At 35.7% G+C, this 10,230-nt stretch overlaps 1 long non-coding RNA gene across 1 annotated transcript; it reads right to left on the bottom strand.

Moving 5' to 3' along the window:
- Positions 1-3,786: 3,786 nt before the first annotated feature.
- On the bottom strand, positions 3,787-8,497 carry LOC103594715. Its single transcript, XR_550876.1, has 3 exons — positions 8,354-8,497; positions 4,048-4,049; positions 3,787-3,801 (listed from the first exon to the last, which is right to left on the bottom strand). It is a non-coding gene; the product is annotated as an uncharacterized LOC103594715 (long non-coding RNA).
- Positions 8,498-10,230: the final 1,733 nt, after the last annotated feature.

Below are 10,230 nucleotides of genomic sequence, written 5' to 3'. Positions count from 1 at the left end.
CAAAAGACATAAGTGGAAGACCAATTTATTTTGGAATCAAAAACATGGAGGTTTGATTTATTTTAGAAAATATTTGTCTTTGTCCGTTTTGTGCTGCTATAATAGAGTACCATAGACTAGTATTATAATTAACAGAAATTTATTTCTTACAGTTCGGGAAGCTGGGAAGTCCAAGATCAAGGTGTCAGCATTTGGAAAGGCCTTTTTGCTCTGTCACAACATGGCAGAAGGCATTACATGGGGAGAAAGAGACAAAAGAGGGCTCACCTAGTTTTGTAAGAAACCCACTCTTGCACTAACAAACCCACTCCCACAATAACAAAATTAATCCATCCATGAGGGTAGAACATTCATAGCCTAGTCACCTCCTATAGTTCCTATCTCTTAATTCTGTCACAATGGCAATTAAAAGTCAATATGAGTTTGGGAGGGGACATTTAAACAATAGCAATATTCAATTCACCACACTAACAAATAAAGGAGAAAAATTGTGATTTTTCTATAATTTCATAATAATTGACAATATTTATTATGAATTAAAGAACAATTTGATGATATACCTAGTAAGGTGGGAATGAAAAACAAGTTTCTTTAAAGTAATATAGGTGTGGTGGACAGGGAGATCGTTTGCTCAGATTCCCCTTCCAGGAATCATTACTGTCCCAGCTGCTAGGAATGCTTTCAACAGATCACCTACAACTGTAAGGTCCTTCAGAGTTTGCCACAGCTTCAGAGGACAGCTGTCTTAACCCACAGGCACAGCTTTCCCAGGATGGCTCATAGCCTATGACTGGTCACAGCATGGTATAATAGCATGGACATTTAGCACCTATGTAGGACAACTCTTATAGAATTTGTCTCTCCAGAAGATCCCAGTGAGTCACTAGAGGTTTGTTGGACTCACACTGCAGTTTGATGTCTGCCTCTGCTCAATCTTGTTTCCTCCAATTCTCATTCACTTGCAAGGATACCTCAAATATACAGAATGCCAAACTTTATCTCTGGAATCACTTCCAGGCAACCCCATCCTTTACAATAGTAGTCTGTCTAATAAGATCACAATGTAGAGTAATCATGCTGTATGAGTGAAGCATGAAAAAATTAATCTTCAAAATTGCTAAAAACAAATACACTGTTTGAGTTTGTATTAATGGCCTCAATTCATCATCTCTCCTTTTGTCATATCCTTTGCTACTGAGTTGCAGTCTTTGTCATTAAAGAAGTGAGGTATATCTCCCTATAACTTACCTCAGTATTTGCCACATGACTTCCTCTAACCGAGAGAACAAAATAGAAATGAAGGCATGCTAGTTGCAAGCCTGGATCTTAAAAGTCCTGCAGGCATCAGTATCACTTTTATTCTTCTTTGTAATAAAGGGTGGCTATAAAACTGGCTAACATTCTATAAGACAAAACATAAGAAAAGCAAAATAACACAACTGAGTTAGGAAAAGAAGCAACATGATTTGAATTATTTGCAGATGATAAAATACATAAGGTAAATGATCAAATAGTCTAAAGAATAACTTGCTAGATACAATAGCAATATACAAAATTGTATTCATATATACCAGCAATATTTTTAAGTTAAGCAATTTTATTATTTTTAATTATTAAATTTAAAAAATATGCTATCCTGAAGAGGATCAAAATGAGGCAAAATTTCGGAGGTAGTTCACGTAGTTATAAAATATCTCTGTACTAAAATATTAAAAAAACAGTGATTACAGACATATCAAAATATGAAAACTTATAAAGTATTCATGAATTGGAAAATTCTTTATTGACAATGTAAATTCTCTCCAAATTAATGTATAAATTCAATGTAATCCCAATCAAAATTCAAAGAGGTTTATTAAAGAATTTGACCAACTTATAAAACAATTTTATAGAGGTACAAAAAGTCAAAAATAGCCAAACATTCTAGAAAAAGAATTATGAGGGGAAGGGATTTGCTCTATATCAAGACATATTACATATTGTTTCAGGTATAAACAAGTATATCAAATTTAGAAACAGAGCCATGTTTAAATATGCACTAGACTTTGTATCATTTTGATTGCATTTGAATTATTTGCACAAAAATAAATGCCATGACTTGAAAAACTAAATAAAAAAGGAAAACCATAAAGATTTAATTAACATAGAAAATATTCTATATTTAACATATGCTGTTAATTTGAAAGTAATAACAATACAGAATCTTTAACCAACCAAAATAATGACATTGTTAGGCTTCACCTGCTTAGTGTGATATACATATTTGGTATGTACCCAACATGCTAATCTGAGTTTTATTTTAATGTTGTATGTAAGACTATAAGTGACAAAGCTTTATAAAATAACCCTTGAATTATCACAACTATTCATTATTTTCTAAACAGGATAATTGATTCCATTTTTATTATATTACTATAGATGGGGTAATTTTTCTATCAGACATTGGTATACAGTAATGAGTAGTTATAGCTTTGTAAAACAGAAAAGTATTTGAAATATATTGCTTCTCTCATCTCTAAAATTTCCACGAATACCACAATTTTAGTGTTCAAAAAGAAATTTTTAATCCACCATAATATTTTACATATTTCTGATTAAATTTTATCCATTTGTCTAAGCTACAGTCTTCTGGTGACAATGGTGTGTAGGAATTAGGAAGTATAAGGACTCCGTTGTCTCATCAGAACCTGATAAAGGTTTCCCTCTCCACATCAGGCAGTTTTCTGACTGAGAACTATAGACTCAATTAAAATTCGATGACTATGGAAAGCTTTCCATATTTCACAATTTACTTCCCCCCAATACTTCAAACAACTTTGGTCAAAGATCTCATTGTTTTCATATTTACTTGTTATGACCATCTTGGCAGAGCCACTTTAACAGGAAAAAAAAAGTGATTATTTTGTTTTAAATGCCAATCATAAATCAGAAAAAAGTTACCATTTCATAATAACCAGACATTTTGCTAAAATTTTACATTTTTTATTTCACTGAATAATAATTAAAATTGTAATACAACTTTTCCAGGAAGTTACTACTGGTGGTAAAAAGAGGTTAATATAAATTACCGAAGGTTAAATTATCCTGTCATAGAAATAGTATTCAAAGAAGGATTTCAAATATAAATATAAATATTTTTGTTGTAAATTATATAAATATTTATATGTACAACATATAAAGGATTCAACTTAAATGTCTGACACAAAGAAAATGTCTATTATAAACATATTATTTTAAGTAATTATTAACATCGACCCAAACTAAACTATATGTTTGCAACAAATAATCTTCTATTTGGTTTGACCATGTCAGAAATATTGTACAAGGTGAAATTCAAATATATAATTCAGTTAAAAAATATTAAAACATGCAACATAATTATATTGTCACATTTTATCAAAGATTAAGTCATACAGTTGACTAAATGTATTAATGAAAATAAATAATTAAACATGCACACACATACGTATAAGATCCTTGTAGAAAGTAATTTTGATAGCCATATGTATTTTTATATATTGATACTTCTTTAAATACATTTTAGGAAAAGTACAATGTTTATTGTCTCAAATGTTTGATCATATGTAGAAATGGAAATGTCTGCAATTGATTTCTAACTTCACCTTGACCTATCCTGAGTTAATTGAGGTGAGAAAATATATGGAAGGTAAACCAGATAACTTGGGTTAAACTTATGTAAATATTGAATAGTTAATTATATAATATACTAGTTTGTCCCTTGTGCTGGAGTAACTCCCCAATTAAATATTATGGGTATAATAAAGAGTTTTAAATTTTCTACTTGTAATACACAAATAAATGCTAAGAGTGCTTGTAAGTTAAAAGCATTGTCACTTAGAAAAAATAATCCATATAGAACCCGAATTGTCTAATAAACAACGTATTAACATCAGTGAACTTACATTAAAATGAAAATCAGATCAATTATTGTGTAGTAAGTACTTACATTTCTATTCTACTTTTTAAAATTATTTATTAATTTTTTATTTGTTATGCATATTCATGGGGTACAAAGCTTACCATCACCACTTGTGCCCAGTATGTGATGTCCAGGAAAACACTATCAGCATGCCCCTTACCACAAATTGTGATTATTCCCCATGTCCCCAACCCAATTAATCCTTGACCTCCCTCCCCTTTCCCCCATTTCCCACCCTACTCTATAACCCTAGGTGTGCTCTCTCCCTCTGCAAGTCCAACACAGCACTGTGGTCTTTCCTTCCTTCCTTCTTTCTATCTTAGCTCCCACTTATGAGTGAGGACATGAGTTATTTTTCCCTCTATGCCTGGATTACTTCACTCAACATAATTTTTTCAAAGCTCACCCATATTGCTGCAAATGGCATAATTTTATTCTTCTTTCATGGCAGAGTAGTATTCCATAGTGGACATATATCACATTTTCCATATCCAGCTGTCTGTTAATGAACATTTAGGTTGGTTCCATATCTTGATTAAATAGAGCTGCGATGAACATGGGAGTGCAGGTATCCCTTTGACATGATGATTTCCACTCCTTTGGGTTTATACCTGTAAGTGGAATTGTTGGATCATATAGCAGAACCATCTGTAGTAGAGAAAACTCCATAATGTTTTCCATACAGGATGTACTAATTTACGGTTCCACCAACAGTGTAGGAATATTCCCTTCTCTCCACATCCTCTCCAATATTTGTTATTTTCCATCTTTTTGATTACAGCCAGTCCAGCTGAGGTGAGGTGCTATCTCAATGTGGTTTTGATTTGCATTTCCTGATGATTAGTGATGTTGAGCATTTTTTTAAGTGCCTTTTGGACATTTGTATGTCTTCCTTAGAAAAATGTCTTTTCAGCTCCTTTGCCCATTTTTAAAATTGGGTTATTTATTTATTTATTTATCTATTTATCTATCTACCTATCTATCTATCTATCATCTATTTATTTATTTATTTACTGTGTAATTGCTTGAGTTCCTTTTATATTCTGGATATTCATTCCTTGTTGGATGTATAGTTTGCAAACACTTTCTCCCACTCTGTAGGTTGTCATTTCACTCTGTTGTTTCCTTTGCCATGCAGAAGTTTTTTAGTTTGATATAGTACAATTTGTTTACTTTTTCTTCTGTTGCTTGTGCTTTGTCCTCTTGTTCGTAAAGTCTGTGCTCAGTCCTAGTTCTTAAAGCATTTCCCCTATATTTCCCCTTAGTAGTTTTATAGTTTCAAGTCTTATACTTAAGTCTCTAATCCATTTTGAGTTGATTTTGATATACGGTGAGAGTCGCAGGTCTAGTTTCATTCTGCATATGGATATCCAATTTTCCCAGCACCAGTTATTGAAGAGGTAGCCTTTTCCCTGATGTATGTTCTTGGTGCCTTTGTCAAATATCAATTGGTTGTGAGTCTGTACATTGATTTCTGGGTTCTCTATTCTGTTCCACTGTTCCAAGTGTCTATTTTTATGCCAGTACCATGTTGTTTTGGTTACTATATTTTGGAGTGTAATTTGAAGTCAGGGAGTGTCATGCCTCTGGCTTTATTTATTTAATTATTTATTTTGCTCAGGATTACCTTGGTTATTTTTGGTCTTTTGTTGTTCCATGCAAATGTCAGGATTTTTCTATTTCTGTGAAGAATATCATTGGTATTTTGATGGAGATTGCATTGAATCTGTAAATAGCTTCTTGTAGTATGGGCATTTTCACAATGTTAATTCTTCCAATCCATGAGCATGGAATATCATTCCATCTTTTTGTGTCTTCTTTAATTTCTTTCAGTAGTGGTTTGTAATTCTCATTGTAGAGATCTTTCACCTCTTTGTTAAATTCCTAGGTATTTTATTATCAGTATTATGGGGGGGGGGGCAACTATTGTAAATGGGCATACATTTTTTGATGTGTCTTTCTGTTAGCTTATTGTTGGAGAATATTAAAACAACTGATTATGGGGCATTGATTTTGTATACTGAAACATTACTGAATTTATTAAACAGCTCTAAGAGTTTTTTGATAGAGTCTTTAGTCTATCGTATTTTAAATGAATTGTGGAAGTTTAACATATTTTAGCATACATAATTTTAAGTAAGAAAAAGCTATAGGTGTATATTATAGGAATGAAGTAATATCTTGTTTTCAACACTGCCTTTTGTTATGTAGAATCTTCATAAATTATCATCTGCCCATCCATTTATTCAAAGAAATACTGAGCACCTAGCATGTGCCAGACACTGAGGACATATCAGTATAAAGACAGACATAAGTCTCAAATTTAAAGAGTTTAGAGCCTGTTTTTATTTTATCACCTCTTCTATTTTAAAACAAAGGGCATATGTATTTCTATTTTCTTTAAAAAATCTTACATAAATTGTTACAGGTGAACAGGATCCTACCCTGAGGGTGTTTTGTAAATGTGACTAAACTCCAAAATCAATTGATTTTATATAAGGGAGACTATTGTATATAATCTGGTTATGTCTGATTTAATCAGTTGAAAGACCTTAAGAGCAGAACTAAGGCTTCCCTTGAAGAAAAAGAAATTCAGTCTGTGGATAGCATCTACATCCCGTGGCCAGGAGTTTAAGACACTGTTCTTGATGGTCTTCCTTATGGATTCTGGACTCGCTTAGTCAGCCCACACAATAATATAAGTCAATTCCTCATAATAAATCAATTTATATATGTGCATGCATTTTTATACATAGTCTATCATCATCATTCATGAATTCTTTTTCTGTGAATCTGTCTACTTGCTAAAATTAACTTAGGACCACAAAATTAATACTTGAGATGCTTTTGTGGTTATTCATGGACATCTGCAATATAATAAAAAAATTGAATCACCTACACATTCCAATCTGAAGTCAAACAAGGTAATGATCTTCCTTCTTGTGTCTATTCTTATACAGCGATGACCAAAGAATGGAGATTGTGGGAGGCAGTGCAGTGTAGTGCAAAATGTTCCAGCTCTGTTTAGACGGGGTTTGAGTACCAACTCTGGTAACTGTTTGTGAGATGGCCTCAGGCAAGTCACTTCACATTTCTGAACTTCATTTACTTATTTTGTAAAATAAAGGAAATGAAATATACAAAGATAAATTCTTTTTAGGATTGTATTGCTAAGGCAACAGCTACGCTAATTGTATGGCTAGGCAATTGTATTGATAAAGCAATTCACAACTAAAGCCAAAACATTTCATTATTTACTTATACTGTTTCCATTTGTATTGTCAGGGCTAGGGCCCACAGACCCTTCAAACCCATCGTACAGACTGGGTCACAGACCCCTTACATGCCAGGCTGGGTCATAAACCCCTCACACGCAGGTCCACACTAGGTAATTGGGAAAGATCCTGGGAACCATTGGCAGATGACATGAGCTCAGTCCTCAGCAGTAACAGCAGTAACAGCAGTAGCAGCAGTAGCAGCAATAGCAGCAGAAGCAGAAGTGGCAGCTGCAGCAGTGGCAGTGACCTCTCAGGGCATCTCGGGGCACTGGCAACAACAGCCTCCAGCAGTAGTAGTGGCCTCCCTATGACTCCCCGGGGGGCATCCTGGAGGTGGGGGGCACCGTGCATCAGAGTCACTCAACCTTTATACTTACGTCCATAACCCAGGACCCCTGGGCTCACGTATGCAACTACATTAGACAATAGCCAAGAAACACCTGGACATATGTGCATATTTATAAATGCTCTGCAAGATTCTGAACATCTGAGGGACCCTGATCATTTTTCTTCACTTTCTCTACAAGGATTTAAGATTATAATTTCTGTGGGATGTGTGTGTGTATGTGTATTTATACACACACATACAATTTCCCCTTGGAGCAATAGTTCAGTATTCAATAACTTAGTGTTCATAGTGACTTTATAGAACATAACTACTGCAAATAATGACAGTTAATTTTGTGTATGTGTTTGTGAATGAATTCTTTTAAAGAAGTTTCTGTCATGGCTTCAATTTTTAGGCCTGACATAGGTAATTTAAAACCCAAAGATACCTTGTCACCCTTGGCCTAGTTTAAACATCCCCTCCATGTGTGGCTGTTTGTGACATATCATGTTGGGCCATATTACGGTGCATTTTCGCCATAAGGGATTTTCCCATATCTAATGTCTGTTTCTTGGCGGGGGCAGGGCAGCAGCCATGTTGCGTGCGAGCCGCAAGCTCGCCGCCGCCATTTCATGTGGGCCAAAGCGCACGTACCTAACTACTCCCTTTTCCGGGGTTCTATGACTCTGTACTTTTTCCCCGCCCTACTTTCTCCCATCCCTCCGCGGCGTGGCCGCCCCTGATTGGATAACCATCTCCTCCCGCCTCTCCTCTCTGTTTCCGCTTTCTTCCTCTATAGTTTTCTACAAATCGTAAAAGGTTTTTCTTTGTCTTTTAGATAACTGGCCTAGGGATCTTATCTCATGTTTTATCGTGATAAGTTCTTGTGCTCTTTGCCTTTCAAACCCTTTGTCAGTTTGATTTTATTCAATTAAATGTTCTAAGCCTTTTGTTATTTAACACAGCTTTCCAACATTAAATTCTGAAACTTTGGGATGACTTTGGGAAATTCCAAGGGCCCTGGAGTTTCTCAAAGGTTATCTAAAAGATGTATCAAAACTAATTGGCTTATTTAATAAATTTAACTATGTGGGAAGGCATTATTAATACTGAAGGTGTTATGGATATATGTTGTAACATTTTGTAAGGTTTTTAAATATCTGTTTTAATATAAATGTTACCAGTCATAATTTTGGTTTAACCCTAACTCTCTCTCCTTTGTTCCATTTGGAAGAAATAAAAGTAACAACTAACCATTCTCGCCTCTTAGGTGGAGATCCTAATATTTCTGAAAAACCTCATTTTTCACACCCTTTTAATTTTTCAGCTTCCACTGAGAAAATGCCTTTATGTTTCTCTTCTCCTAATGTTCCTCCTATTAAACATTGTCTTTCTACAGGTTATAGAATGTTGTTATCCTGACCTTGCTCAGGACTGCTGGCTATGCTTGGTCATGGGATGACCTATACCTGTAGCTTTTCCATATTTACCCCTTTGCAAGTGCAGCCCTTACAGTTTTCTCTCTCCTTCTATTAATAATAGTTTTGATCAATGTTTCTACCCATTTATGTGCTCATAATAGTTCAGTTATTGTTTGTGGCAGCAATCGAGCTTATACTCAGCTGCCCACTAACTGGACAGGCCTATGCGCCCTGGTGGTCTTACTACCTGATATTGATATAGTTCCCAGCAACCAAACTCTCCCACTCCCTGCTTTTGACCACTTTGGGGGTAGACAAAAGCGAGGCCATCCAAGTACTCCCCCTCCTCATCGGGCTGGGAGTAGCCACCGGAGTGGCCACTGGAACCGCTGGTATAGGATTTTCCTCTCATTATTATAACAAATTATCCCAACAATTAATCAGTGATATGCAAACAATCGCCAATACTATTTTAGATCTTCAGTCCCAGTTAGACTCCTTAGCAGGGGTAGTACTGCAAAATAGAAGAGGGTTAGACCTACTAACTGCCGAAAAAGGAGGCTTGTGCTTGTTTTTACAGGAAGAATGCTGCTTCTACGCAAATCGCTCGGGCATCGTCCAAGACAAAATCAAGAAGCTTCAAGAAGACTTGGAAAAAAGACGACAAGATCTCCAAAATAGCTTCTTTTGGATGGGCTTCAATGGGCTTCCTCCCCTATCTCTTACCCTTCCTCGGTCCCCTCCTTTTACTTCTAATGGTAGTCACTCTGGGACCCTGTATTCTTAACAAACTTATTCAGTTTGTACAAAAGAGGCTTGAAACCATTCAACTTATGAATGTTCAAGTTCAATATCAGCGCTTGGCTAATCAGGAGGCATACCCTTAAAATGGACTTCTACTCTCCCCCGACCTGGCTGTGCAGTCTCCAGGGACGGGTAAGATCCCCAAAAATAAGGACAACCTAAGACAGGGACTGCATCCTAATCCTAGCCTGGCTGTGTTATACTCAGTGACGGGTAAGACTTGGACAATCCAGGCAACTTAAGACAGAGATCACACCCTAGCCTACAAAAACAAAAGGGGGAGATGTTGGGCCATATTACGGTGCATTTTTGCCATAAGGGATTTTCCCATATCTAATGTCTGTTTCTTGGTGGGGGCAGGGCGGCAGCCATGTTGCGTGCGAGCCGCAAGCTCGCCGCCGCCATTTCATGTGGGCCAAAGAGCATGTACCTAACGATAACCTTTTCCGGGGTTCTATG

Source organism: Galeopterus variegatus, unplaced genomic scaffold (genome assembly GCF_000696425.1).
Source record: "Galeopterus variegatus unplaced genomic scaffold, G_variegatus-3.0.2 Scaffold1610, whole genome shotgun sequence".
In the NCBI taxonomy this organism is placed as follows: domain Eukaryota; kingdom Metazoa; phylum Chordata; class Mammalia; order Dermoptera; family Cynocephalidae; genus Galeopterus; species Galeopterus variegatus.
Note: the sequence above shows the minus strand (reverse complement) of the source record. Positions and strands in the feature narration are given on the sequence as shown.